The sequence below is a fragment of the Arachis ipaensis genome, chromosome B7 (genome assembly GCF_059453495.1).
Source record: "Arachis ipaensis isolate K30076 ecotype BB chromosome B7, ASM5945349v1, whole genome shotgun sequence".
NCBI lineage: Eukaryota > Viridiplantae > Streptophyta > Magnoliopsida > Fabales > Fabaceae > Arachis > Arachis ipaensis.
Genome location: NC_142442.1, coordinates 48,780,415 through 48,804,662, shown reverse-complemented (window position 1 = coordinate 48,804,662; position 24,248 = coordinate 48,780,415). Strand labels below are relative to the sequence as shown.

At 41.1% G+C, this 24,248-nt stretch overlaps 1 non-coding gene across 1 annotated transcript; it reads left to right on the top strand.

Annotated features, from left to right (window-relative positions):
• Window positions 1–23,121: 23,121 nt before the first annotated feature.
• Window positions 23,122–23,225, top strand: LOC148551087 (small nucleolar RNA R71). Its single transcript, XR_015893587.1, has one exon. It is a non-coding gene; the product is annotated as a small nucleolar RNA R71 (small nucleolar RNA).
• Window positions 23,226–24,248: the final 1,023 nt, after the last annotated feature.

Sequence of the window (24,248 nt, the reverse complement as noted above, 5' to 3'; positions counted from 1 at the left end):
AAATCCAAATTCTCATATGCTAAAAGGGTAAACTAAACTAAATAATTCATATTTTCTATATCACAACTAATAAGCTAAAAGTGTAAATTAAGCTAAATATCTAAGATATATACAACCCAAAGTGCAAAATACAGAAATAAAGTAGAAATACAACAAAAGAAAATGTGCAAGTACTGAAAGACAAATAAGATAAGATAAAATAAAAATAAAATAAAAATACAGAAAATAAGCAAAATAGGATAAAAAGAGTCTGAAAGTAGTTCACCAAAAAGATTCTCCAGAGATGGCAACCTCCCCACACTTAAATAATAGCATCGTCCTTGATGCTCGATCAAGCTGAGTGTGAAGAAGTGTCATCTCCGGAAAGATGTGTTGCCGGTGTCTCGGTGGTGGCCTGAGGGTCTGCAGTTTGTGTGAGTGTCGGAGGATCTGCCTGCTGAAGTGGAGGCTCTGTCTATAGAGGGACCTCTGGATCTGCTAGCTGTATCTGATGGGGCTCCTGATGCTGGGACTCTGCCTACTGAGATGCTGCCTGCTAGTGCTCTGCACGTGCCTCTGCCTCATGATCATCCGCCTCTTCCTCAGATGGCTCTGATGGTGTGTCAGGCTCGGAGGGGATGTCAGGGTTGCCGGATCGGATCATCAGCTTTAGATGCTCATAACGCCGCTTGTTGTGGCGCTCCATCCGATCCAGGCGTTCGAAGAGTCGGCGCACCAGGTGGTAGATGGGCTTTGAAGCAGGTGGAGGTGCTGTGGTGGTGGCTGGTGCAGCAGTAGCTGAAGGGGCAGCGAAAGATGTGGCTACTTCAGTGGAAGCAGTGAGAAATGGAGGTCTGTAGCCCAAAGCCTGGAATTTTCTGCTGTGTGGGATAATCTTCTTGCATTCGGCGGCAGGTGGCTTTTCATTCGCAAGCTCCCAGGGCACCTCAGCTCGGCGGCCCATCTGAGTAATCAAATAAGGAAGGGGCAGAGTGCCTCGGACATGGACCCTGGACATATAGTACCGAATAAAGCGGGGAAGATATAGGTCCTTGCCCTCCATCACACACCAAATGAGGGTAATCATGGTAGCTGGCACCTCTGTCTGATGAGTACTCGGCATCACGTAGTAACTCAGAATTTGCTGCCAAAGCCGAGCCTCATCATTCAGATAGATAAGCTTTATTCCCTTTGGGGCCACTGTGGACTTACCCATGACTCATGGGACAGTAGGATAAAGAGCTATAGTCCGCTTCACTGTATCCCAGTCAAACCTCACGAATCTCATATCATCTTCAGCCTTCTGGTAACCATCTGGCTGATTTGATTTAGGCTGGAGGTTGAGGATTTCTTCAATTGCTTTCTTAGTAACCAAAATATGCTTCCCTCTGAGTTGTACTGCATCCAGGGTCGTTTTGAAGTAGTTGCAGTAGAATTCTCTGACCCAGGATGCATTGACCTCAGTCAAGTTCCTCTCCAGGAAGAACTAGCCTCTCTGTTTAATTTGTTCTGAGGTGTATTGTTTGAGTTCTTCTAGGATTTTGAGGGTCTTTTCCAAGTATAGGTTCCTGGAAGTTGCAAAGACCGGATACTTCAGCTCACAGTATCTGTTGGCAAACTTGACTGGGTCTGTGGCAGGCACCAACTGATCAGCCTTTTCCTGCGGGGTAAAATTCTTCTCCCGCCAGGAATCATCATGGAGGATATCTAAGATAGTGGTAGAGGATTTGCCTCTTTTCCTTTTGCCTGTGGTTGCCTTGCCCTTTTCTTTACTTTTGGGGTTAGACATCCTAAAAAGCAGAAGTTCCAGGATACAGTTTAAGAGACTAAAGCAGGAAAATAGGTAAGCAAATAGGAATTTAGCAATATAAGCATAGAGGGGCAAAAGAGGAATAAAAGAGCAATATAAGCATGGAGTGAGTTAAATATATGTAAAATTTTGGATTGTAAGCAAGTTAAAGTAGGAGAATAAAAATCACAAACCAAAATCTATGATATGCGGAATTCTTGTTAATTAGGAACAACAGTAATCATGCCTTGAAATGGGTTGAAAATAGTTAGGTAAAAACCAAAAGAGAAGTTAGAAAGTTAAAACAGTTAATAGTTAAAAAGTGAGGTTAAAGTAAGTGGCAGGGTAATGGGGTTCCTAGTTAAAAAAAATTGCACAAACTTGAAGAACAAGCAACTCATATTCAAGCAAAGATTGTAGTTTATTGATGATAATTCATGTAAATAAAAGAATTGCAAAATGAAAATGAAATCATCAATAGTGCTATATAATGAATAAGGAATCAGAAAGAATAAGAATGCTAGCCTATTCATCCATTAAATGGCTTGGTTGAAACCAATTAGTGCAAAACTTGAAAGTACCAAAGCCAATTCACGAATGGGAGTTGAGTGAAACAATTTGTGGAAAAAATCGGGCAGCATTCCGGCTATAAATTGGACGTTCCCGTGTAAAAACAACAGCAGAAACAGTTTATATGATAATAAAGTAGTGCAGAAAAGAGTAACAAATACGAAGTCACACGAATTCAGAATAAACAAACTCAATCTGCAGCAAGGAATGCAATTAAGGTTGAATAGTATAACAACAGCATTAAACAGTAAAGAACAGCATATGAACAGCATCATCATCACAGCAGTTTCAAAATTTCGAGATAGATAAAACAAGCAGCAAGAACGACGCAATTATCAGGCCTAAATCCACTAACCACATCCTAGCTACCTAACCACCTAAAATCCACTACGATCATATGTCTCTAACTATCCTAATTTGAACAGAATTTGAAAAATATGGAATTAACTAAAAAAACTGGGAAAGGAATCGGTGTTCAGCGGAACCTGGTTGGTGCAGTAAGAAGTTGAACATAGAGAGAGGGTGGTGGTTCGGGTGGTTGACACGGCGGCGCTGGGAGTTTCGTGGCGGTGGGAGGGTGGCGCGGCGATGGTCCTTGGCGGAGGTAGGGGTTGACAGAGGGAGAGGGGTAAGGGCTGGTCTGGGTGGTAGCGTTGAGGGTTGGTGGCGGCGGGCTTGGTGGGGCGGCGCCGTGATGGGGCTGGGGTTAGGGCAGCGGAGGGAGGAGGGTGGAAGGGGAAGAAGAGGGAAAGAAGAAGAGAAGGGAGGGAGTGGTTTGGCGGGGGCGGCGCGGTGGCGGGGGCGGGGTGAGGCGGGGTGATGCGGGGCGGCGGTGGTGATTGTAGAGGGGAAGAGAGAGTGGAGAGGGAAGGCTGTGAGGGAGGGAGGGAAAAGGGGTGACGCTGGGGTTAGGGCTTCCGCGTCGAGGGGGTAAGAAGCAACAATAGTAAATGGCAAGAAAGTAAACTAATAACTAGAAAAACTCTTGGCAAGGTATGAGAACTGGAAATCCCATCCTAGTTATGCTTATCAGGTGTGATGAGAATTGTTTATTCCTCCCACTTAGTTAACCCTTACTAAATAAACGAAAATCAAGTGGACTAATCAACTTTATTCCTCAAGTCCTAGTCAACTCCTATGGAAAGACTAGCTTTAGAGGGATCCAAATCAATCAGCAAATTTCAATTTTCAATCAACAGCTAAGTTTGACAACTCAAGTGTCACTAATTACTCAACCAAAGCCAAAAGAGGAAAAATCCAAATTATTTATATCATAAATAGAAACAAAATCATAAAACTGAAATACCTCAAATTGCATTAAATAAAGAAAATCAATTCTAACATGGAGTTCATAAGCCAATTTGGCAACATAAGTAATTAACAAGTAAAAGCATTAGAGTAAATAAAAGTAGAAGAGAAACATAAATTAAAGAAACATTGAACCTGTAATTGAAGAAGCAATCCTAAAATAAGAGAAATCCTAATCCTAAAACCTAAGAGAGAGGAGAGAGCCTCTCTCTCTAAAAACTACATCTAAAACTTAAAATTATGAATTATGAATGTTGTATGAATTCTCTCTATTGATTCCCCCATTCTCTGGCTTCTATTCTGTGTTTCTAGGCTTGAATTTGGACCGAAAAAGGGCCCAGAAATCAATGGGGGCGACTTCTGCAATTTTCTGCACATGGTGTCCGTGACGCGTGCGCGTGGGTCACGCGTGCGTGTCATTTTGAGTTTTTCCTTGTCACGCATACGCGTCAGTCGCGCGTACGCATCGCTCGTGCCTTTTGCTTGGCGCACATTTGCGTTGTCCATGCGTGCGCGTCACCCGTGTTCTGCACGAGGCATGCGTCCGCGTCGTCCATGCGTGCGCGTCGCTCCCATTTCTTCAAAAACTCCATTTTGTGCGTTCCTTCCATTTTTGCATGTTTCCTTTCTATCCTCTAAGCCATTCCTGCCCTATAAAGCCTGGAAATACATAACACACAGATCACGGCATCGAATGATAATAAAGGATAATTAAAATTAATATTTTTAAAGCATAGGAAACATGTTTTCACATATATCATAAAATAAGGAAGGAATAGTAAAACCATGCAATTCATATGAATAAGTGGGTGAAGAATTGATAAAAACACTCAATTGAGCACAAGATGAATCATAAAATAGGGGTTTATCAATATCATTTGTCGGTTATCAAGCCAACCCGATGTGTCTGGTAGCTAACCCGGGCACAGTCTCTCTGTTGCGCATTAATATCATTAGAGGGAACACGTGCCCTGTCACCGTTAGAGGGTATCTACGCCCTGTCGCCATTAGAGGGTATCTGCGCCCTGTCGCCATTAGAGGGTATATGCGCCCTGTCGCCCTTACAACCAGAGAGAAAACACAAGCCTACTCACAATCAACATTTTCCATTATTATTCATTTACCACATTCATTCATAATCACTCTTCATTATTACCAATTCTCAAACAAAGACCCGGAGCAAGCAGGACAAACCACGACCCTTGCTACTACCCAGGTATGACAAATACACATTCATTCAAAACTCCATAAATAAACTCATTTATCATAATTCTCCTTCCCCATCTACCCAGGCAGGTATATCTCATCACATCCCGGGGCAAGTGGTGGCAAAACCACAACCCTTGCATCTACCCGAGGAGCCTCTATACTAACCAACCTGGAGCAAGTGGGGCGCAACCACAACCCGTGCATCTACCCAGGAGGTACGTTCTCATATGTTCAGGAGGAACCAAGGAGGGGATCCTAACCTCCCACCATCTCGCTGGGGGCGATTTTATAATACCAGGAAGAACAAGGAAATGGATTCTCACCTTCTTCCATTTCTCTGGGGCCGCACTTTCGAGAAAGAGAGCTCAAGATAAAACAATCATTCAAAATCATATTTTCATTTCCAGCCATAAATCAATATTCATCATAACCATCCGGCTCATAACATAACCCATAACTAGGCAATAATCATTATTAAATACAGCCCTTCGACTCACAGCATACACCGCACCTCCATCATCACCCTCAATAACTCATACAATCATTATTACTCATCATTCATCATTGATTCTCACTTTACTTCATCCACAAGTTACCACATTTTCTAGCTTCTTTTCATTATTAGGCATACTATAAAGATTTAGGAAATAAAGGGTGAGAATGGAGCCTTAGAAGTCAGAAATTCGGCTTTGAAAACTCAAAATCAGCTTTGGGGTGAAAACAGGGTCACGCATGCGCGTCGCCTAATGACAAGTCATCTTAGCCTAGTTTCACTAGACTTTTTCTCTTGTTTTCATTTAGTTTTATGCACTTTCTTGCATTATAAATTAGCCATTTGAATTGGAATTGCATGGTTTCCTTAAATCAATCAACCACCTTTTAATTGATACAAAATCATGAGGTTCAAGCTAACTTTAGTTGATAATTAATTGATTTATAAACCTTGTGAATTTTGTGATACTTTGATTGGTTGTTTTGATTACTTGTAGGTGAAGAAAGGAAACAAAAGGTGTGCCAACATTATGGAAGAAGGTTGCAAGAATGGGTTTGAGAAAATGGAATTCACGTTTGAGCTAACGTTTGCCTCAAACGTCAACTCAAACGTAAGTAGCAGTTGAAGAACACCCTGGGGAAAAGCCAACGTTTGCGCCAACGTTTGCCTCAAACGTTGAGGTCAAACGTTGGCTGAAGAATGAAGCTCCTGGAAAGCAACGTTTGAGCCAACGTTTGCCTCAAACGTGAGGTCAAACGTTGGCTCCAAAAGAGAAGAAGATTGAAGCTCCTGGGAAGGCAACATTTGCGCCAACGTTTGCCTCAAACGTGAGGTCAAACGTTGGCGCCAAAGAGAAGAGAAATGGCATCCCTAGAGGCAGCAACGTTTGAGCCAACGTTTGCCTCAAACGTGAGGTCAAACGTTGGCTCCAAAAAGAAGAAAGTTGGAGCTCCTGGGCACAGCAACGTTTGACTCAAACGTGAGGTCAAATGTTGGCACCAAACAGCATGAAGGGGGCATAGTTCAAATAAGAATAACTTGAGTTGTAGATGTCCAATTGAGGTGATTCCAAGTGGGTTAGAAAGCTGACATTCAGAGCTTTCCAACCATATATAATAGTCTCTATTGGGCACAAAATTGGCAACGCGACAAGAGGAAAAAGTAGCCTCCAAGAAGCATACAAGAAGGGAGGTCCACGTTTGAGCTCACGTTTGACCTCAAACGTTGAGCCAAACGTGGAAGACAGCACATGGCCTAGCTGCATAATGCCTCACTCAAGTAACGTTTGAGTCAACGTTGGCCTCAAACGTTGGCTCAAACGTGAATGGTTCATGGCCTGGTTCACTAATGGATTTCCTCCCAACACCAAGAGCAATCAACAGAGGCCACTATCAACCCAATTCCATCAAGGCTAAAGGCCCAATTCAAGGCTTAATGATCATTTGAAGAAAGTGTATAAATAGCTTAGGATTTGAAGTTTATGGGAGCTTCCCTTTTCGTTTTTCAGAATAGCTTTCTTTTCAGTTTTGCTCAGAGTTCACTTTATTTTTCTTAGCATTGTTGTTTATTCAAGAGAATTTGGGAGGAGAATTGATCTCTCTTCTTCCTTGTTCTTGCCCAACACTCTTTACTTTTCTTGTCTTGGATTTTGGGTGGAGAATTGAAGAAATTCTGTTTCAATTTCACCTTGGGATCTTGTTTAATTTTCTGCTTAATTAAATTTCAGTTTCGGTTCATTGCTTTTCATCTACTTTCTTTGCAATTTACAATTTCCTTTGCAATTGTTCTTGTTGGATCTAGGAAGGCATTGAGATCTAGACTTGGTTTTCTAGTCTCTTGGGTCCTGAGGTCCGAATTTCCCATTTTCCATTCCCTGTTTTGCTCATTTACAATTCTGTTTCTAGATCTGATTCAATCCAAGTGTTCTTCTATTCCTCTGCTTGTTGCAAATTTTACATTTCCTTATTTAATTTCTGCAAATCCAATTCCCACTCCCCTTTATAATTCAAGCCATTTACATTCCTTGCACTTTAAGATTCTGCAATTTACATTTCTTGCGTTCTAAGTTTCTGCCAATTTAATTCCTTATTCTTTAAGATTCAGCACATTTATTTTTCGTTCTCTTTAATTTTCTGCAATCTACCCCTCTCCCTTTACTTTTCATGCAATTTAATTTTTGTTAATCACAAATCACTCAACCAATACTTGATTCGCTTGACTAAATCAACCACTAAACTAAAATTGCTCAATCCTTCAATCCCTGTGGGATCGACCTCACTCATGTGAGTTATTATTACTTGATGCGACCCGGTGCACTTGCCGGTGAGTTTTGTGTCGGATCATTTTCCGCTCATCAAGTTTTTGGCGCCGTTGCCGGGGATTGATTAGATTGACAATGATTACGTGAAGTGGAGATCTAGATCAAGCACTTTTTCTTTTCTGATTCTTTAATCTTGGACTAACCCACTAACTGTTCGAATTTTTGCTTAAACTAAACTTCATTCTAGCAATAGATTGAAGTGATTTTGTTGGTGTTTCTTTTGTTTTGTTTGTATGTCAGGTACAGGGAGATCCGTTCCTGTTTTATCTGAAGCTGACCAGAGAACTCTTAGAAGGTTAAGAAGAGCCGAAAGAGGGAAAAATATTGTTGGAGAAGAAGAATCTGAGGAAGAATATCACGAGATGGAAGGAGATACATCTAATCCAGGAGGAGGAGTTAACAATCACCCACAACAGAGGAGAGTATTGGCCTCCTACACCTTTGCAAATGCTAGACATTGTGGAAGCAGCATTCTCACCCCTAATGTCAATGCAAATAACTTTGAACTGAAGCCACAACTCATCACATTGGTCCAAAATAACTGCTCGTTTGGGGGAGGACCATTGGAGGACCCAAATCAACATTTATCTACCTTCTTAAGGATTTATGACACTGTCAAATCCAATGGTGTGAATCCTGAAACTTATAAGCTCCTACTGTTCCCGTTCTCATTAAGGGACAAGGCCACACAATGGCTTGAAACTTTTCCCCAAGGAAGCATCACTAGTTGGGATGACTTGGTGACCAAATTTCTAGCCAAATTCTACCCACCCCAAAGAGTCATCAAGCTGAAAACCGAGGTGCAGACATTCACACAATTAGATGCCGAATCCTTGTATGAAGCATGGGAGAGGTACAAAGCCTTAATCAGAAAGTGTCCCCCAGAGATGTTCAATGAATGAGACGTGCTGCAAAATTTCTATGAAGGCCTGACATTGAAATCTCAAGAGGCATTAGATCATTCTGCTGGAGGTTCACTACAACTGATGAAAACTGCTGAGGAAGCCCAGAATCTTGTTGACATGGTGGCTAATAATCAGTATTTCTTTGCGCATCAAAGGCAACGCCAACCATCACAAAGGAGAGGAGTAATGGAGTTAGAAGGAGTGGACTCAATCTTGGCTCAAAACAAGATGATGCAGTAGCAAATTCAACAACAATTTGAGCAAATGACCAAGAGGATTGATAGCCTCCAAGTTGCAACAGTTAACACAAGCCAACCATCATCCACATGGGTGCAAAATGAAGAGACTCAAGAGGAGCAGCAGCAAGAACAAGTCCAGTACATGCACAACCAAAACTCTGGACAGAATGAAGTGTATGGAGACACATACAATCCATCCTGGAAGAACCACCCGAACCTCAGATGGGGAGATAATCACAACCAGAACCAACAACCATGGCAGAGGAACTCAAACCAAAACACTTCAAGAAACAACCAAAACCACAACCAGCAGCAAACTAACCAAAACCCTTACAAAAAGCCTCAAAACAACCACCCCAACCATTACCAATCCAATAACCAACTCACAAACCAAAATATCCACCACCCACCATTCACATCTCACAACCCACCACAAGCATCACCTGAATCTCAAAGACTCACCAACTTGGAAACATTGATAGACAAAATATGGAAACACCAGGAAATGACAACCAAGAATCATGAAGCCTCCATGAAGAGCCTAGAGAGGCAAATTGGGCAAATCTCCAAACAGATTTCTGTTGAGAGACCTTCAAGCTCACTGCCGAGTGACACAATCCCAAATCCTAAGGAAGAATGCAAGGCAATACAATTAAGAAGTGGGAGAACATTGATGAGCAACAATGACACCACAAAGAAGCCAATGGAAAGCAGCAAAAAGCCAACAGATACAGAGAAAGCCAATGATCAAAATATGGTGTCAAACAAGAACACAGAGAACCCCAAAAGAAAAGAAGACCAGCCAATCAATACACATGAGAGAGAGGAAGAAGCACAGAAAAAGGAGAAAGTCTTCATTCCTCCGCTGCCATACCCACAGAGGTTCAACAAAGAAACCAAAGATCAACACTTCCACAAATTCCTGGAAACTTTCAAGAAACTGGAAATCAACATTCCCCTGGCTGAAGCATTGGAACAGATGCCCTTATATGCCAAGTTCTTGAAGGAACTCATTAACAAGAAAAGAAGCTGGCTGGAGAAGGAGACTGTACTTCTCTCTGAAGAATGCAGTGCACTCATCAGAAAAGGACTCCCTCCCAAGTTGGAAGATCCAGGAAGTTTCTTCCTACCTTGCACCATTGGAAGTCTATTTATCAACAAGGGGATGTGCGATTTAGGAGCAAGCATAAATCTGATCCCATTCTCTTTAGTGAAAAAGCTTGGCATAGAGAAGGTGAAACCAATACAGATGTCATTGGAATTGGTGGACCAGTCAGTAGTACACCCCAAAGGAGTGATCGAAAACCTTTTAGTTAAGGTTGACAAGTTCATTTATCCTGCGGATTTTGTAATCTTGGAAACAGAAGAAGAAGGAAACAATTCGATTATCTTGGGAAGGCCATTTTTAGCTACCGCCAGAGCCATCATAGATGTAGAGCAAGGAGAACTAACTCTTAGGATGCATGAGGAAAGTATTACTTTGAAAGTGTTCCCAGAACGACAAAATTCTGAAGGAAGAAGCCAAGTCATCAATGACTGTTTCTCTAGGCAAGTAATCAACACTTCAGTAAAGCAGAAGAATGAACAGATGCAAGGAAAAGAAGGCACTCAAAAAGAAATTTGGAAGATAACCAAGAAGGAAAGTGCCACAACTAAAGCTACTGTCAAGGAGGAAAGGTTAACCAGAAAAAGGAAGAAAAATAAGAAGAAGGCTCACAAAGGGTGGAAGAATAAAAAATTCCCAACAGAAGGGCTCTCCAAAGGTGACAAAGTGCAGTTAGTCTATCAACAACTGGGAGCAAGCCAACAGACTGATGATTACTATACTGTGAGCAAAATAATCTCACTAGAACATGCTGAGATAGAACATCAAGCAACAAAGAAGAAGTTCACAGTCAGAGGGGACAAATTGAGGCACTACAACCATCAACCACCATAAAAGAAAGCCCCAATGTCAAGCTAGTGACATTAAAAGAGCGCTTGTTGGGAGGCAACCCAATCTGAGGTAGTTTTCTTTTCATAGCCTTTTCAATAAAAATGTCGAATGATTGGTATGCATTGCAAGAAGCTAAGTTTGGTGTTGCACACCAAAACAATTTAAGGGAGAATGAAGGATTCTAAGTTTGGTGTTCCACCAAAACATCATTTAAAAGCACATTCTTACTTCTTGCGTAATACTAACTCCAGGCAATCAAACAGATTATTCAACTACTTAATTGCTCTCTAGTTTAACCCCATAACCTTTAGCAAGAGCACAAGATTTTACACATAGTAACTTGTTGTATCAGAGGAAGTGGCAAGGAACTAAATTTGGTGTTCCCACACCAAATTAAATCCAAAAGCCGCACTCAATTTATGCATACTAATCAGTCACCCAAAGGGCTTGGAAAGCAAGCAACTTTTGAGAATTGTGCAGGGAACTAACCACAAATTGAAGACATTACGCACCATGACGCAAAAAGGGAACAACAGAAAGGAAGACAAAAGAACTGCAAACCAATAGGTTGTATCTATACTTAACTTCTGCTGTTGAGAAATGCTATGATTTATATCTTGCTAAAGTGTTCAGCTAGTACAAGTAGAAATTTTTTTTAATAAGCTAGTCTAAGTGTGTGCTTGTGTGGTTACTTTCACTTAACTAATGCATGCCTTGTCCCCTGCATCTTTTCAATTCAATAAAAGAAATGTTTGAAACATGAAGTAAGATGGTTCATTGTTAGCTAGAAGTCAAATAATAGTAAGTGGTGGCATATATGTGTGATTGTGTGGCAACTCACTATCAGTGAATAAAAGGAATAGATTGTTCTCTCTTTAAGAAGAAAGAAGCTCACTGTCTATGAATCTCAATCAAATAAAAGTCCTTGTGTGAAAAGAAAAACAAAAAGAGAAAAGAAATAGCCAAAGAGTGGCAACAGAATAAAAGAAAAAAAATAAAATAAAAATAAAAAGAAACAAAGTTAGACACCAATAGCTTGAACCTTAGAATATATGCCTGTGGTGTCTTTGTACTAGGATCTGCTTGGATTATTAAGTTCTTTGGAGTGCATTAACACTTGGTAACTTGGGTTAACTAACCCGGGATTATCAACTGAAAATCCACTATCAAGAGCAACCTAGCTACAAGACATTTAGTAACCCAAAGAGGTGCTGGGCATCAATATTCTAAGAAGGCATGTGAGCCAAGTGTCTAAAGTGAATAATGTGTCAAGCATAAATAAAGAAAAGAGCTTGTTACACATGACACTGAACTAAAGTATATGAAAAAAAAATTTCAGTAAACAAGGACAAAGGAATAATGAGAGGTCATAGCAGTGTATTGCTTGATGCTTAAAGGAAACTTTCTAGGCCTAATTGTCAATAAGAAGTGGATAAGTTACATATCTGCATAAAACCCCATGAACTACCAATAATATTCTGCTAACATGAGCATTCTCTTTTGTTTTCATTCTTTCTTCTTAATAATTCTTTTCTTGCTTGGGGACAAGCAAGCTTTAAGTTTGGTGTTGTGATGACAAGTCATCTTAGCCTAGTTTCACTAGTCTTTTTCTCTTGTTTTCATTTAGTTTTATGCACTTTCTTGCATTATAAATTAGCCATTTGAATTGGAATTGCATGGTTTCCTTAAATCAATCAACCACCTTTTAATTGATACAAAATCATGAGGTTCAAGCTAACTTTAGTTGATAATTAATTGATTTATAAACCTTGTGAATTTTGTGATACTTTGATTGGTTGTTTTGATTACTTGTAGGTGAAGAAAGGAAACAAAAGGTGTGCCAACATTATGGAAGAAGGTTGCAAGAATGGGTTTGAGAAAATGGAATTCACGTTTGAGCTAACGTTTGCCTCAAACGTCAACTCAAACGTGAGTAGCAGTTGAAGAACACCCTGGGGAAAAGCCAACGTTTATGCCAACGTTTGCCTCAAACGTTGAGGTCAAACGTTGGCTGAAGAATGAAGCTCCTGGAAAGCAACGTTTGAGCCAACGTTTGCCTCAAACGTGAGGTCAAACGTTGGCTCCAAAAGAGAAGAAGATTGAAGCTCCTGGGAAGGCAACGTTTGCGCCAACGTTTGCCTCAAACGTGAGGTCAAACGTTGGCGCCAAAGAGAAGAGAAATGGCATCCCTGGAGGTAGCAACGTTTGAGCCAACGTTTGCCTCAAACGTGAGGTCAAACGTTGGCTCCAAAAAGAAGAAAGTTGGAGCTCCTGGGCACAGCAACGTTTGAGCCAACGTTTGACTCAAACGTGAGGTCAAACGTTAACACCAAACAGCATGAAGGGGCATAGTTCAAACAAGAATAACTTGAGTTGTAGATGTCCAATTGAGGTGATTCTAAGTGGGTTAGAAAGCTGACATTCAAAGCTTTCCAACCATATATAATAGTCTCTATTGGGCACAAAATTGGCAACGCGACAAGAGGAAAAAGTAGCCTCCAAGAAGCATACAAGAAGGGAGGTCCACGTTTGAGCTCACGTTTGACCTCAAACGTTGAGCCAAACGTGGAAGACAGCACATGGCCTAGCTGCATAATGCCTCACTCAAGTAACATTTGAGTCAACGTTGGCCTCAAACGTTGGCTCAAACGTGAATGGTTCATGGCCTGGTTCACTAATGGATTTCCTCCCAACACCAAGAGCAATCAACAGAGGCCACTATCAATTCAATTCCATCAAGGCTAAAGGCCCAATTCAAGGCTTAATGATCATTTGAAGAAAGTGTATAAATAGCTTAGGATTTGAAGTTTATGGGAGCTTCCCTTTTCGTTTTTCAGAATAGCTTTCTTTTCAGTTTTGCTCAGAGTTCACTTTATTTTTCTTAGCATTGTTGTTTATTCAAGAGAATTTGGGAGGAGAATTGATCTCTCTTTTTCCTTGTTCTTGCCCAGCACTCTTTACTTTTCTTGTCTTGGATTTTGGGTGGAGAATTGAAGAAATTCTGTTTCAATCTCACCTTGGGATCTTGTTTAATTTTCTGCTTAATTAAATTTCAGTTTCGGTTCATTGCTTTTCATCTACTTTCTTTGCAATTTACAATTTCCTTTGCAATTGTTCTTGTTGGATCTAGGAAGGCATTGAGATCTAGACTTGGTTTTCTAGTCTCTTGGGTCCTGAGGTCCGAATTTCCCATTTCCCATTCCCTGTTTTGCTCATTTACAATTCTGTTTCTAGATCTGATTCAATCCAAGTGTTCTTCTATTCCTCTGCTTGTTGCAAATTTTACATTTCCTTGTTTAATTTCTGCAAATCCAATTCCCACTCCCCTTTATAATTCAAGCCATTTACATTCCTTGCACTTTAAGATTCTGCAATTTACATTTCTTGCGTTCTAAGTTTCTACCAATTTAATTCCTTATTCTTTAAGATTCAGCACTTTTATTTTTCGTTCCCTTTAATTTTCTGCAATCTACCCCTCTCCCTTTACTTTTCATGCAATTTAATTTTTGTTAATCACAAATCACTCAACCAATACTTGATTCGCTTGACTAAATCAACCACTAAACTAAAATTGCTCAATCCTTCAATCCCTGTGGGATCGACCTCACTCATGTGAGTTATTATTACTTGATGCGACCCGGTGCACTTGCCGGTGAGTTTTGTGTCGGATCGTTTTCCACTCATCATCGCCCACGCACACGCTTGGAAGGATGAAAAGTAGAGTGACGCGTGAGCATCGCCCATGCGCGTGGGAGTCAGAAAAGCAGAGTGACGCGTGCGCGTCAGCCACGAGTACGCGTGGGTGCGTTTTGTGCGTCTCGCACAAAACCATCACAATACCCGCACAACTCTCTGGAGTTTCTACGAAGCATTCGCATCCATGCATCAACACAAACGCGTCGGCCAGGCACACACGTGGGTGATTAAAATCGAGACTAACGCGTGTGTGTTGGCAACGCGTGCGCGTGGAAGCATAATTTTCTAAAATTTTTACTAAGTTAAAAAGCTGCAAAATTTCACTTTCAAACCCCAAACTTCCAACACACATAACTTCTTCTACAAAATTTCTTTTTCAACCATTTCTGAACCGTTGGAAAAATCGTTGAATAAACATCCATAAAAATCCAATTTTTGAGAATTCCAAACCTCGTGGACCGAGTTATGGACCGCTAAAGTTGGTCAAAAATTGGTTTTTACCCAAAAATAGAAATCACCAATTTTTTCACTGTTCACAAGCCTAATTCATTTCCACTCATCCAAATGACCACAACCCAACCACATTCACATAATTACACTCAACCAAAACCAAACCTACCTCATCTACATAATTTTACCCAAAACTATCAAATTCGACACCTCAATTCCTCAAACCTTATTATTTAATAACTGATGCACGGAAAACTTGTCTCGTAACAAATTCCCTTCGGCAAGTGTACCGAATTTGTCGTCAAGTAAAAACTCACAATAGAGTGAGGTCGAATCCCACAAGGATTGATTGATCAAGCAACTTTAATTAGAGAAATGTTCTAGTTGAGCGAATCAGAAATTAAATTGAGAATTGCAGAAGATTAAATGGCGAGAAAGTAAATGGCAAAAGTAAATTGCAGAATCTTAAATGGGAATGAGGGAATTGCTCATAAATGTAAATGACAGAAATTAAAGAGAATGGGTAAGATCAGAAATGGGGAGTTCATTGGGCTTAGGAGATGTTGCATTCTCCGGATCAATCTCATTTTCATCTCTTCCTCAATCAATGCACTCATTGATCTCCTTGGCAATCTTAAGTGATTGAATTACAATTTCTTGTAATTCAATCTCTCAAATCTTGATCAATAGCCAATTCCTTGGTCAATTGCTCATGAGAAGAGATGAAGTATGGTCACTGATTATACCACATGCATTTCCCAAATCAAGCATTGAGAGGATTATAGTCACATATCCATCCAAACCCAATTTGGTCCAGCATGAGAAAGCATTTCTAGCTTAATCTCTTCATTCCTCTTCCAAGGTTCAGAAGAGATCCAAGTATGAATAGTTTATTTTCCAAGATAACTACCCAATTGGATGAAGATCGAAAGCTTTCAAGTAAAATCAAGAGAAAAGACAGAAGAAGAATAATGAAAACTAGTATTGATCCATCAAATTACAACAGAGCTCCCTAACCCAATGAAAGGGGTTTAGTTGCTCATAGCTCTGGAAAATAAAAACAAAGATGGAGAATACATGATGAAAACTAGAATTGCAGAGAAAGTAAATACAGAGAGTAGTTCTATGCTTTTCAACTCCCAGTGCCTAAAATAATTCAAAACTACTCCTATATATACTACTCTTCTCATCTTCTAGTTGGCTCTTCAAGTCTTGGGCCTTTGGATCTTGAGTTTGAAGCAGTTCTCTTCTTCATTTGGGCTTGGCTTTACTTGCAGAGAGAAAGTGTGAAGTGGGCAGAGACTTTTAGCTCAGGACGTTAGGGGTGTTAACGTTTAGTGGAAATATGAGTTCGAGAACGTTAGTGACAATCAACTTTCTCACTAACGTTCCTAAGTAAAAGCCACGTTAACCTCAACGTTAGTGGCACAAACGTTGCCACTAACGTTGCCTCTAGGTCCTTCGCACACGTTATTGGGGCTCAACTTTCCCAATAATGTTGAAAAGCCCCCCTTTGCCCCTACGTTAGAGCCCACGTTAACTTAGTTAACGTGGCTCTTTAACGTGGGCTTGCCATCCTTCGAGAACGTTAGTGACACTCAACATTGTCACTAACGTTTCAATGTGCCCCCATGTCTCACGTTAGAGTCCACGTTAACTAGGTTAACGTGGCCATGCTTAGCCATCCCCAACGTTAGTGACAATGTTGAGTGTCACTAACGTTGGCTCATCATTCACTCATTCACGTTAGCTTCCACGTTAACTAAGTTAACGTGGGAGTTAACGTGGCTCATAGTGGCTTGTGTGGCTCCTTCCAACGTTAGTGACAATGTTGAGTGTCACTAACATTGGTCATTACCTTCTTCTTTCACGTTAGCCTCCACGTTAACTAAGTTAACGTGGAAGTTAACGTGGCTCCTTGGGGTTGTGTGGTTGCTTCCAACATTAGTGACAATGTTGGGTGTCACTAACGTTGTCGACCACCCTTGCTTCTTCACGTTAGCTCCCACGTTAATCAAGTTAACGTGGGAGTTAACGTGGCATTGTGCACTTAGGCCAACGTTAGTGACAATGTTGAATGTCACTAACGTTTGCTTCCTTTTTCCCCCTTTTAACGTTAGAGACCACATTAACTAAGTTAACGTGGACTCTAACGTGGCCACTTATGAGTATTGGCCAACGTTAGTGATAATGTTAAGTGTCACTAACGTTGGCTCAAATTTCCTTCTTCACATTAGAGTTAACGTTAACTTAGTTAACGTGACTCTTAACGTGGGTAATGATGGCTTTGAGAGCGTTATTGGCAGTCACTTTTCTCATTAACTTTGCAAGTTACCTCCCATTCCTTGCTTCCTTTGGTCCTGAAATCAGGCAATAGAGTGTATCAAAGTTCTAGTCCAAGTCATGGGTAATGCAGAATACAATTTGCCACTAAACTCATGCAAAATCCTCATGAAATCATGTAAAATGCACAATGTATGCTTGAATCAAGGCGTAAGTGAATATCTACCCAAAACTAGTTTATTTCCTAAGAAAATGCATGAAACTACCCTAAAAACAGTAAAAAAAAAGTCAGTGAAACTGGCCAAAATGCCCTGGCATCACAACACCAAACTTAAAGCTTGCTTGTCCCTAAGCAAGTACTGGAACAAGAGAATGATGAATGGAATGCCAAGAGAAATGAGTCATTCTTGTGGAAGTCATGTCCCTGGTTTTATGGTGGTTTCATGCATAGCAACTTAGGTTCATTCCTGGCTTTCAGACCTTTATCATGTCCTAGAATACTCACTGTGATTGCATCCCATGAAACTTTTATTTATTGATCCTTTTGTTGTTATTTCAGGGCTTATTTGTGTTCTTAGGCTAAGTGTTCTGTAAAGGGGCAACTCTTTAAAATAAGCTTTTAGCCAACACTCCCGAACCAGTTGGTTCAAGGTGCTAGGTGTTGAAGCACCCCTAAGGACTTACTTGCTCAAGTCTCTCCCCCATACATACACACCACAGGCATATAGTTTATTCATTTTCTTTTCTTGAGGCCTTGGTGTCCAGCACCTCTTTGGGTTACTAAATGTTCTGTGGTGAGGGTTACTCTTGATAGTGGACTTTCAGCTGATAATCCCGAGTTAGTTAACCCAAGTTTCCAAGCAATAAAGCACCCCTAAGAGCTTATTCATCCAAGTAGATCCCTCACACAGGAACACCACAGACACATGCCTTAAGATTAAAAACCATTGGTGCCTAGCCTTATTGCTTAGCCTTTTTCTTTTATTCCTCAACTTTGATTGTTCTTTCCCCCTTTTTTTTTATTAGGATCTTCTTATTTAGCTAGTCTCATGGGGTGTATCTCAAGCATAGTATTCATGACAGATAGTTGTCCTCCCACCTTGTGGTTGAACCAACTTAGCTAACTTATGATCATACCACAAACTCATGAACTTACTCCATAGTATGAACTCCTCTCTGGTCTTTAAAAACACTCATTCTCTTTTCATTTGATTTAAAGGGACAAACATACAATTAAGTAAGGGGATGGTGTAGTAACATAAAGACTAGCACATAGAGACCTTCTTCAATACCAAAAACTTAAAAGACAGAAGTGAAAAAGGTTTAAACATAACATGGAAGCAAGTTCTATTTCATACAAGATCTTCCTTATTTAAAACATAGAGAAAGATGGAACAAAGAAGGAACTCCACCACCTTTTACTCTTTTGATCGTCCATGCTCTTTTCCTTGCTTGTCCTCCTTGTTTCCTCTTGCATTTCCTCACATCCGTGCCAATCTTGCTTGCTTCCAATCCTCAAGTGCCTTCCTCACTGACTCATGACTTTCTTCCACCCTTTGTCTTTCCTCTCGTGCTAATTCATCCTTCATTTCTTCATACCTGGCTATTCCTGGATGCAATATTGGCAGCTGTCCCATTAAGTAGCCGAGCCTGGCTTGAGTGTTTATGTGATGTCCTGTCTCGCTCATGTAAACTCCTTCTGCGAATGCCCTTTGCTCATCCAATAGTTCTGCCTGTTCTATTTGCCTTCGATGCATCTCATGTATGTGTGCCCCTTGATGTGCTTGGATGTTGATTAGCCTCTGGATGGATTCTTGTTGCTCATTTTGCCTTTATTCCATCCTGTTGAATGTTTCTCCCCATTGTTGTCCTTGACTTAGTTGCTGTTCCATCAATTGCCTTTGCCACTCACCTTGCTGAGTCATCCATCTTGAGAGTGCTTCCTCTTGCTGCCCCATCATCTGTAGTTGAAGCTCTTTCTGTGTTCCTTGGCTTTCCAAATATTGTCTAGACAAGCCATCAATGGCTTCCTGCAATTGGTGCATGTCCAAGGTCTGTGGTGCTTGCCCCTCTAAGACTTGTCCTTCCACTACTTGAGGGGTTGTCCTCTTCCTCTGCTTCCGTTGAGGCAGGGGGGATGCTGCAGTATTCATCCTTCGTACAGTTATTGGGATGCCTTCCTTTATCAACATGGGGTCCTCATCTTCAAAAACCACCCCAGCTTTCTTGCATATTCGGTAAATAGTGCTGGGGTAACCTAACGTTCCTCTTGAATCGCTTTTCTCTGCCATCTTTCTAATGCCTTCAGCTATGAGTTCATGAACCTTGATTTCTCCTCCCTTCAGTATACAGTGCACCATTGTGGCTCTCTTGACATTCACCTCCGAGTTGTTTGCAGCTGGGAGAATAGACCTTCTCACTAGCTCAAACCACCCCTTGGCTTCAGGAGTGAGATCTGTTCTCTTGATGAACTTTGGTTTCTTTCCCGCACCCCTTTCCCAGTCAGCTCCGGGTACACAAATGTCTCGCAAAATCTGGTCATAATTGGGGTTGTCCACTCTTGAGTGATAACTTTCTTCTTCAAACTGTATAGACCGTAGCTTCAGTGCCCTCATGACACTCATGGGACCAAAATCCACCATCTTTCCTTTCACAAAGCTTGTATATGACTCATCTTTCTTATCATAACGGACCGCATTTGCATAAAATTCTCTTATGAGATTTGCATTCACCTTAGTGGCAGGGTCAGTGAGGAGCTCCCATATTCTCTTTTCTACCTTCTCTGTGATTTCCGGACACTCAGTTTTCTTCACTTGAAATCCCAGCTCGTAAATGATTTCCTTGTCAACCATCCACCCGTATTGCAATGCATGATGCAAGCTTATAAATCTCTTTTCATCATACGGGTGCTGCTCCATGGGTTCCTTTTCCTTCCTTCTTTTAGAACTCGAAGATGCCATGAATGATAGTTAATATGTGAAGGTGGTAAGGTTGTGGAGACTTTTGGTTGTTTAGGGTTTTATCGCAATGAAGAGAGTGATGGGGGGAAATATTTGTAATGGGGTAGGGAGTGTCTAGTACCGAAATGAAGAGTTGTGAAGAGTGGGTGATGACCATGAAGGTGGGTACGGAACAAGAGTCATATATAGGGATGTTGTGAGAGAATGGAGGGTGTGGATTGATGGAGTGGTTACTTAATGGACAGTTGGGGTTATGTATGGACAAAAGACAAGGATTATCACTTTATGATGGAGGTTGCTCGGTCTTTTAGGGGTCCCATTTTTCCAATGTTGCATGGCAACATTTTCTAATGTATTCCCTTTTTAGAACAAGTGTGTAGCCCCCTCCTTTTGTGGTGTCCGATCCTTCTTTTTTTTATGCTTCTTCTCTTTTCCTATAAAGATAAAATAAGAAAAGTAAGACATAATATTAAAAAGACAATTTAGCCCTTTACGGCTATAATTGATAGAGAAGGGAAAAGATTAGATTGTTTGTTCATGAATTCCAACTAACTAACTAACTGTGTATCCTTATATGCATTTTGGTGGCACCATGGGGTGACACCAAACTTAATTTGAAGCACTATGATGAAAAGTTCTGTTCAAAGCTCCAAGACTAGCATGCTTTCTGTTGCATTCATGCTTTCTTGGTAAGCTTTGAACACCAAACTTGTTCTTCACTATATACTACAATATTAGGACGTCACCAAGTTTGGGTTGGAATTTATGAATATTGACTTATTCACTAGTAAAAGCTAATAAAACATGGGTTGCCTCCCATGAAGCGCTTCTTTAGCGTCACTAGCTTGACGTTTCTCCTTCATCCGGGAGGTTGATAATGCTTCAAGTCCTCCCCTCTTGCCTTGGACTTATATCCATTGGTTGTATTAATGATCTCTACATGTTCCAAGGAGAGGACTCTGTTAATAGTGAAGACCTTAGGTAACTGAGATGGTATAGTGGGGAGATTAGGGGGGATATCTGGGAAGTAAGCTGAGATCACTTTATCTCCTGGAGAGAAGTCTTCCGTAGGGATCTTCTTGTTCCTCCACCCCCTTGGTACTTTCTTCTTTGTCCCTTTTGACGTTGCCTTGCTCTTTGTGACTTCTTTTTCTAAGGGAATTTTGTTGTTGTCTTCACATGTTTCTGGCGGTTTAGGTTCCTCCAGCTTTTCCTTGAGCTGTGACAGCTGCTTATTTCCTTGTTCATCAACCAAGGGCTTTCCCAGTTGGGCTGGTTGTGCTTCAGTGTTTGCTTCCTCTGTCAGCATCTCATTATGATCTGTGCTTGGTTCTTTGTTCTCTTGGTCTGCTTCTTGTGAGAGTTTGAAGACATTAAAGTTGAGTCGTTCATCATGGATCCTCAATATTAGCTCCCCTCGCTCCACATCTATGAGTGCTCTGGTTGTAGCTAGGAATGGTCTTCCCAATATGATTGGGTGAGTGTGACTCTCTTCCATGTCCAAGATGACAAAGTCTGTTGGGAGGAAGTATTTCCCAACCTTTAACAACACATTTTCCACCACCCCTATTGCTTATTTTTGAGTTTTGTCAGCCAGCCTGATGACTACATCTGTGGGCAATATCTCATTGATCTGCAGTCTCTTCACCAGGGATAAGGGCATTAAGTTGATGCTTGCTCCCAAATCACAGAGTGCTCTATCAAACATTGTTTCTCCTATGGCACAGGGGATATGAAAACTCCCTGGATCTTTTCTTTTCGTAGGCAACTGCGGTTGAATGAGGGCACTGCACCCCTTGTTCATCACTATAGTTTGGCCTCCCTTGAGTGAGCTTTTCCTCGGAAGCAGCTCCTTCATATACTTGATATATGCAGGCATTTGTTGGATAGTCTTGATGAATGGTATGTTCACATGCAAGGATGCAAACAAGTCAAGAAATCTTGAGTATATTCTCTTCTCTACAGCACCATTGAGCAGTTGGGGAAAATGTGCATAGAGTCTCAGCAGCTCCTGTTTTGATATTTCTGGTTCTTGGTATTCTTTTTCCTCCTTCTCTGTTGAGGTATCTTCAGGTTGTTTTGACAGCTTGCTTGGTTTGTCCTCAGTCTCCTTATCACTTATAGTGACCATCTTGCAATCTTCCCATCTTACTTTCTTTGTTTCACCTCTCGGATTCTTCTCTGTGTCACTTGGGAATCCATCTGTGGGTTTGGGAACTTGCTCAAAGAGATATCCTACTTGAGATTCCAACCTCTTGATTGTGTCTCCCTGGTTCTTGAAACTGGCTCGCATTTCCTCCTTGAACACCTTGTTGTCTTGGATATCCTTACATATGCCTTCGAGTAGATTTTCAATCCTTGAGATTCTTTCATCAAATGCTGATAGGTCAGGTTGAGGAGGGTTGTTCTGGCCTTGATATGAGTGTGGAGAGGTGTTGTTATTGAGATGTTGATATGGTCTAGATGTGAAGTGTTGGGTGGCTGCATTGTTTGGATTCAGGCGTCTTTGATCAAGGCTTTGGTCTTGTTGATTCCCCCACCCAAAGTTTGGGTGATTCCTCCATCTAGGGTTGTAAGTCTTGGAGTATGGATCATGGTTCTGCCTAGGTGAATTCCCAATGTAGTTGGCTTGCTCCTGACTACCCTCTGCTTCTTCATTCACTCCTTCTTGGGTTGTTGATGAAGTGGAGATTGCTGCTACTTGGTTCCTCTCCATCTTCTTGGTGAGGTCAGCCAGCTGCTGGGTAATGAGCTTGTTTTGGGCCAGCAGAGCATCTACATTGTTTAGCTCCATTACTCCTCTTGTGTTCCCTCTTTCGGAGGCATAGAAGTAATCGTTCTCTGCTACTATTTCAATGACGTCTATGGCCTCCTCAATGGTCTTCTTCTTGTTCAAAGATCCTCTGGATAAATGGTCTACAGCCTTCTTTGACTCATACGAGAGCCATTCATAAAAAATGTGCAGCTGCACCCATTCGTTGAACATGTCAGGTGGACACCTCCTTGTCAGGTCTTTAAACCTCTCCCATGCTTCATATAGAGTCTCACCATCTTGTTGCCTGAAAGTTTGGACCTTAGCTCTCAGCCTATTGATTCTTTGAGGAGGGTAAAATCTTGCTAAGAATTTGTTCACCACGTCTTCCCAAGTTGTCAAGCTTTCCCTTGGGAAAGATTCCAGCCACTTGGCTGCCTTATCCCTGAGTGAGAATGGAAATAAGAGCATTCTATAGGCGTCAGGATGAACACCATTAGACTTCACTGTGTCACATATTCTCAGGAAGGTGGTTAAATGTTGATTTGGGTCCTTTTGGACACTTCCTCCGAACGAACAGTTGTTTTGCACAAGGGTGATGAGCTGTGGCTTCAGTTCAAAATTGTTGGCATGGATGGTTGGCTTTTGAATGCTACTTCCACAGTTTCCTGTGTTTGGATTGATGTAAGACCCTAAAACTCTTCTATCCTCCCCAGCATGATTTGCTCGACCTCTTCCGCCATGGTTGTGAGCTTTTTCTTCATGATGGTTTTCCATGTTTTCTTCCATGTTTGGTTCAAAGTATTCCTCAAAATGTTCCTCCTCTTCTTCAGTACCAACTACACGTTTTCCTCTTGCCTCCCTCCTTAGTCTAAAGAAGGTTCTCTCAGGTTCAAAATCAAAGGAAGTTGAAGCCCCGCTTCTTCTCCCTGTCATACAACCAACAAGTACAAGCAAAGAGAATAGGTGCAGGAAGTATATCTGTCAGAATTACTGTTAGTGTGAGTGATGTAATATATCAAACAGTTAGTGGGTTAGTGAGATGAATGGTAAATAACAAAGAAAAAGTAGGGGAAGGGAAGAAATTAACGAAAACAGGAAGTAAATAACTCAAACAGAAATTTGAATCAAACAAAAATAAATTGCTCAATCTAGTTATCCTCCAATCTAATCATTGTTGATGCACAATCAATCCCCGGCAACGGCGCCATAAACTTGATGCACGGAAAACTTGTCTCATAACAAATTCCCTTCGGCAAGTGTACCGAATTTGTCGTCAAGTAAAAACTCACAATAGAGTGAGGTCGAATCCCACAAGGATTGATTAATCAAGCAACTTTAATTAGAGAAATGTTCTAG